General features: G+C 37.4%; 1 long non-coding RNA gene across 2 annotated transcripts; it reads left to right on the top strand.

The window, feature by feature from the left end:
* Nucleotides 1-263: 263 nt before the first annotated feature.
* On the top strand, nucleotides 264-7,024 carry LOC144964227 (uncharacterized). Of its 2 annotated transcripts, none has more exons than XR_013643782.1 (4): nucleotides 264-389; nucleotides 1,674-1,747; nucleotides 4,037-4,090; nucleotides 6,829-7,024. It is a non-coding gene; the product is annotated as an uncharacterized LOC144964227 (long non-coding RNA). The 2 variants fall into 2 exon arrangements; XR_013643780.1 differs by having other exon boundaries at nucleotides 267-312.
* Nucleotides 7,025-7,330: the final 306 nt, after the last annotated feature.

The following is a 7,330-nucleotide window of genomic DNA, read 5'->3' as shown; positions in this document are numbered from 1 at the left end:
CTTTGTCTTTCTCTCTCCTCTCTCTCTCTCTCTCTCTCTCTCTCTCTCTTTCTTTCTTTCTCTTGGCTCAGTTCACCGGGAAAGAGTTGTAGGGTAAGGACATGATATTTTAATAATTATTGCTTAACAATTAATTTGACAATGATTGGATAAATGATAAAGATTTATTTAGTACGAGTACGACAACTTTTTAACAGCTGTAGACTGTAAACTCCTACTGAAGAAAAAAAAAATTAGACGATAAAAGAAACCACAAGGCACCACAAGTGATCAAAGATATGAAACTATTCAAAACTTATGGCACATATCAATGTAATATTATAATTTGCTGGCTGATGATCATATAGTAGCGTTGTCTATATTTTTGAGGACTTTCCTTTAAATATATGGTAATATTATTCGTTTGCGTTGTGCTGTAGATGTTAAATACAGTCGAGATACCTAGGCCTAGTGCTCTAGATATAGAATTCTAAGTCTAATTTATTACACTACAGATAATAGACGTCTTCGCTTACAGTTAAAGCTTTATTCGTTGTAGTAAATTCATTCCGATCCAAATAAAATAAAATGGATGGATTTCAATTTCAGGGTCCGTAATATCGAACCAAATTGGTCACCCCAAATTATCTGTACACGCCCATACACAATTCCATTATCCATACGCTTCACTGTGTCACATAACTATAACGCCGGCACATAAAGCCTTTTCGTGTGTTTACATAGCGCTCTTTTTCACGGTGTATTGAATTTTTTAATATATATAATAAAAAAATCTTGCACTAGACTAGACATAAAAATCGACATTCATACCAATCTGAACTGAATTCATCAGAATGAGTATAATTCACATTAATTAGACTGTTAACGGTTTTTTCAAAAGTAAATTGAATTTGAAAGCATTGAATTCAATAGTTTTTAACAGCCTCATAAGCCAAATATTTTAAACTTTGTCAGCTGTGTAGTGTAATATGAGTCAAGATTGGAGGTCAAAATAATTAACTGAGTTATGCCCCTTTGTATTTTAAGAACTGAGATTCTTTGCAGGTGATTTTTACAATGAAGCACCTCAAAATACAAGGAAAGCTTTCATGTGCTTATAGAAATAGTGAAATAACGATACGTATTCAATTGTAAGCTTCAATTTATTAGACAAAGACAGATACTGTCTTACAATTCAATACTTCCTGTTCATTTTTTTCTTCGAGCTTCAACCAGCACCATTTTAATTATAGAAATAGTGTATCTGCACAATATATCAAACTTTGAAAAAAATCCCAGCCAACAATTTGATGTATACGGGAATTGTAGAATGAACAAATCTAATTTATGACTGTTTTGTTAGACTCCGATCTCACCATTTTCTGATCCATTGTTTGGAATCCACAAACAAAGAGTTTTACAAACTGAAATCATAGATTCCAGTATTCCACCTTAGATTGTCTTCAGCATTAACCAACATTTGGTATTTACAGAAGTGACAATTTTTCTCCTGATAATTCATTTTCAAGAGTTTGATTTTTTTTTTTAATTGGCGAGGTCAAAAAATTATTAGTTACTATTATCATTAAGTGCAAGGCTGCATATCTTTCAAAACATAATTTCTTTGCTCATTATCTGTTTACAAATTCAAAACATAATCAAGAAATACATCTTTTATTTTTAATTCACTAAAGGACGGCATGAAGATACAGGATTGCATCGTGTATTCATCAAAAGATTGTATTCGTAATGGAGATCCAATCTTGAGGTAGGTATTCCATTTAGTTTCTCTCTCTCTCTCTCTCTCTCTTCTCTCTCTCTCTCTCTCTCTCTATCTATCTCTCTCTCTCTCTCTCTCTCTTTCTCTCTCTCTCTTTCTCTCTCTCTCTCTCTCACTCAAACCTTCTGTATCTCTCATTTTCTGTCTGTCTCTCTGTTGGCTTAGTTAACTGGTGAAGTAAAATACTAGCGAAAGAGTGAAAATGGAAAGGCTTCATATGGGAAAAAAACAGACAATTGACGTTTCGGGTAAAAACCCTTCGTCAGCACAACAATACACAAATAAACGTGGAAAACAAATAAAATATAATGAAAAATAACTTGTATCGCCTCAACCCCCCCCCCCCCCCCTCTCCTTTTTTATTTTTTAATTTTTTTTTCTGTGGACGTTGTTGCTTTGTTTGTTTGTTTTTTTTTTTTGTTGTTTTTTTTGTTTTTGTTGTTTTTTTTCTCTCTTCTCTCCCCTCTTTTCTATCTATCTATCTATCTATCTATCTATCTGTCTATCCATCTCTATCTATCTATCTATTTATCTGTATATTCCACTTTACTATCGCATTGCCATCTGATCGTTCGTTTTTCCTTCGCAAAGATTCGTCCTTCGCTCATCCAACAACCCCCCCCCCCCCCACCTCCGCCGTGACTCTTTCACCTCGCCCTCTCCAACGTCCCCTACTGTTTCACAACAGCTTTCTACTACTACTATTACTACTATCTACTACTACTTCTACTACTACTACTACTACTACTACTACTACTACTACTACTACTACTACTACTACTATACTACTACTACTACTACTACTACTACCACTTATATGTCTTTTATCTTCCATTATTTTCTGGAAAGTTCTGTTCCCTGACGCTGACCTTTTCTTATCAATTAGATCACCCCCCTGGGGCACCCTATCCTCTACCCACGCCATGCTAACATTTCATTCATACTGCAACCACCATTGAGTACAGACGATACAAGTTATTTTTCATTATATTTTGTTTTCCACGTTTATTTGTGTATTGTTGTGCTGACGAAGGGTTTGTACCCGAAACGTCCATTGTCTGTTTTGTTCCCATACGAAGCCTTTCCATTTTCACTCTTTCGTTAGTATTTTACGACACCGGCTTCAGGCAGCCCTTACCGTTTTCTACTTAACTGGTGAAGGCGTTGTATAAAAAGGGACGTTTTGATAATTCGATAATAATCTTGCTAAACATCAACTAATTAAATAGATAAGGAATGGATAAATGAAAAAGATTTAAATATGAGGACACAAACAGCTGTAAACATAAATATTGGTGATCAATAATTAGATAGTGAAAAAAACAAAAGTCCCGTGATATGAAACTCATTGAATGCATTGTTTGGAAAGCACTGACAAGAGTCCGTTCAAAGAAAACGCATAGACTAAAATATATTTCAATTGCTCAAGGTAGTGAATATCAGTCAAAACTAACAGGTTACAGCAATTATAATTACTAATTTTAAGTTTAATTTAATACAAGCTGTTTGCAGGGCTTCTGACTGACAAGTTTCAAAAGATAACACTTACAACAATAAAATAAAAATAAAATTCCCTTTATTCATCCTATAGGGAAATTTGTCTTTAGAGTCTATTCCAAGGGAATACTGGAATAACCCAGACGTCAGCCGCAGTGCTGCACTTCAAACTGAGCTTGGGCGAGGTGACTTGCTCAAGGCCACACAGCGCAGCCGGTATTCGAACTCGGGACCTTTGGGGTACAAAACAAAAACTGTACCACTGAGCCACACTTCCCCACCCAACTGAAACTGAAACAGTGATAAAGATCAATGTATCCTGCCAAAAACATGGTTTTAAAGAGTTCACAAGTGATAAAATTGATAAAACTGGCCCGCCATTTAAGGAAACTGTGTCTCTATCCTTACTGTAAAATATTTTCTCGTCATTTAGCTAACAACTACAAAGTAAAATTGTTTTTAGTTTATAGTAGTAGAATTCTTTTTTACTAATGTTATATATTGAAATTGGTTTGATGAGTATAAACTGTCATAAGTGTCATAAGATCTGTCTGTGCTGCACGATTAATAGCCTTGTGCTATGTCTTCATTTAGAAGTTAGCTTTTGAGGCTCAACAGGGGAACAGAACTTGTCACATTGTTTTAGTAGTTAACCAGTTGAGCTATTGGAATGAATGTAAAGATGATCTGAACGTTAGTCGTTAGACTGCATTTCTTTCAAATCATAACTTCTTCGATCACAACATAAACAAGAATAACGTTTTTTATTATTTTCTCAAGGATGGACAGGATTGGATTGTGTATTCTTCATAGGACTGGAGCCTTCTCTTTGAGGTAGGAATGTCTGTTGGTCTTCTTTCTCTCTCTATCCTCTCTCTACCTCCCTCACTCTCTCTCTCTCTCTCTCTCTCTCTCTCTTCTCTCTCTCTTCCTCTCTCTCTCTCTCTCTCTCTCTCTCTCTCTCTCTCTCTCTCTCCTCTCTCTATCTGTGTGTTCCTCTTAGTGGGGACCTGTGCTTGTGTCAGGATGAGACATTTAGGTGATCTCAAACTAAGTACATTGATAGTGGCTCTACATCTACATCTGTTCCCTATTTGATCTCCTCTGTCTTCCTTTTCTTGGGACTTTGATTGTAATTCTAGAAATTTTTACTATCCCACTTCTTCCTTTTTACTGGCGCTGATATTACCTAAATGTGTGGCAAGCGCCGTAAATCCCTTAAAAACGAACATACTACCACTACTACAAGCACCACCACCATTACTACTACTGCTAACTACTACTACTACTACTACTACTACTACTATACTACTACATACTACTACTACTACTACTACTACTACTACTACTACTATACTCTAACTACTACTTCTACTACTATACTACTACTACTAATCTATACTACTACTACTACTACTACTACTACTAATCTCTAATACTACTTCTACTACTACTACTTTCGTGATGCCTAAAACTCCGGTCCAAACCGGAAAAAAACTCTGGTCGGGAGCCAAAAATTTCGGTAGCCGGCAACTTCCGTCAAATTCCGGTGAGGTCAATTTTTTCCAAGGATACCCCCCCCCCCCCCCCTTCCAAACACTTCATCATCATCACTGCCACTATATTACAACTATCGTCACTACTCTACAACCACCACCACCACATCATCATTACCACTGCTACTACAACCACCACCACCACATCATCATCACCGCTACCACTACTACTACAACCACACACCACACCCACACTATCACTCACTGCTACTACATACTACACACACACATACTACTACTACTACACTACTACTATCTATATCATACTACACTACTACTACACTACTACTCTACATACACTACTTCTACCACTTCTTACTACTACTACTACACTACTACATACTACTACTACAACTACACTACAACTACATACTATATCTACTACTACTACTACAACTACACTACTACTATATCACTACTACACTACTACTACTAATACTATATCTAATACTACTACTAAAACTCTACTCTTCTACAATCTAACATCTAATACTACTACACATCACCACCACATCATCATCATCATCACCATCATCAACATCATCACTACTACTACTACTACTACTACTACTACAATCATCACCACCACTCATCACTGCTACTGCAAATGCCACCACGACATCATCATCATCATCATCAATACCACTGCTTCTACAGCTATCATCACCACTGCCACTACCACTACAACCACCATGACATCATCACCACAATTACTACTAAAACCACCATTATACATCATTACCACCACTGCAACAACCACCACCACCACATTATCGTTAATAAAACTTTGTTTAAACCCACCACCACCACATCTCCACTACATCGTTACTACAATTAGCTCCTCCAGATCATTCCTACAACTTTTACTACAACCACAACCACCACATCATCATTACTAATACCACCAGTACAACCACCTACATATCATCACCACACCACGACCACTGCACATCACCACAACTACAACCACTACTACCAACACATTATCATCACTACCACTACTACCACAACCACAACCACCACATCATCATCACTGAAACCACAACTATCACATCATCAATACCAGTACGACTACAACCGTCACCGCCACATCAACCTTTCTACCACTACTACTACAACCACCACCGCCACTCATCCTCCTCTCTACAACCACCACCACCACCACATCATCATCACTACTGCTACAGCCACCACCATCAACACCACTACCACTGCTATTACTACAACACCGCCTCCACATCATTATCACTACTTCCAATACAACTACAATCACAAGCACATTATCATCATACCACTACTACTACTACTACAAATGCAGTCAACTCCACCTCATCATCACTACAACTACTATACATGCACCAAAACATAATCTTCACTACAAATACAACCACTGCTACCACATCATCATCACTACTATATCTACTACTACTACTACTTAATACTACTACTACTACTACATACTACTACTACTACTACTACTACAACTACTAGTACTACTACTACAACTACGACGACTACTACTACTAAGACAGGAGGTATATATTTTCATCGAGGCAGTAATTGCAAAAATAGCGTGCAATATGTGTTTTGATCATCTTTTTTGTGCACATGAATGATATCAATCAATGTCTTATTGTAGGTGTTAAATAGGCCTCTCACAAAATAGTATGTATATAATACTAAGACTAGTCCTCTCACAAAAGATATGTTTATTATACTAAGAACAGGCCTTTTATAAAATATTATGTATATACTAAGACTAGGCCTCTCACAAAATATGTATATACTAAGACTAGGCCTTTCACCAAATAGTATGTATAACCTAAGACAAGTTCTCTCGCAAAATAGTTTGTATATACTAAGACTACAAACGACTTAGTTGAAGCAAACCTTGAAAATCTTGAAAGATAGAAAGTCCCAGGATTAGACAAGAGTCAACAAAAGTTGAACTAGATGTGAAGTCAAAGAACTGATTTTTTTTTCCTGCATTTTATGATCTGTTACTTTTTGTTACAGATATTTGACGTCATCAAGCTCCAGGAATCGAGATTGGCCATATGTGGGCGGTAGGGGCGGTGGCCAGCAGGGATGATGAGGTCATGGAGGATGATTGTGGTATTCAGCGGAGTAATGGGATGGGTTATATTGGAGGGCCCCGGAGATTGTAATGGCAGTGATCAAGATGTTGGAGGAGTTGTTGGTGGCGAGGTGATGATGGGATGTAGATGGTGGAGCAACAATAGTGACATTGTTGGTGAAGGTGGCATTGTTGGGTGACGGGATGATGGAAATCATGATGGGAGGGTTGTGGTGGTGAAGGGATGATGATGGGAAGTGATGATGATGGCAATGGTTGTGAAGGGAGGTAATGGTGGAGGAAGTGATGATGGTGGTATTGGTGGGGTTGTAGTGATTGTGATGTAGAGATTGTGTTCGTCGAGGAAGGTGGTGGTGGGTGGAAGTTGTGGGGAGGATGAGGATGCTGGAGGTAGATTCAGTGATAAAGTGAAGGTGGTGG

Source organism: Berghia stephanieae, chromosome 1 (assembly GCF_034508935.2).
Source record: "Berghia stephanieae isolate SIO BIC M18660-M18661 chromosome 1, UCSD_Bste_1.3, whole genome shotgun sequence".
NCBI lineage: Eukaryota > Metazoa > Mollusca > Gastropoda > Nudibranchia > Aeolidiidae > Berghia > Berghia stephanieae.
The sequence above is the reverse complement of the archived record's forward strand: the minus strand, read 5'-3'. Positions and strand labels throughout refer to the sequence as shown.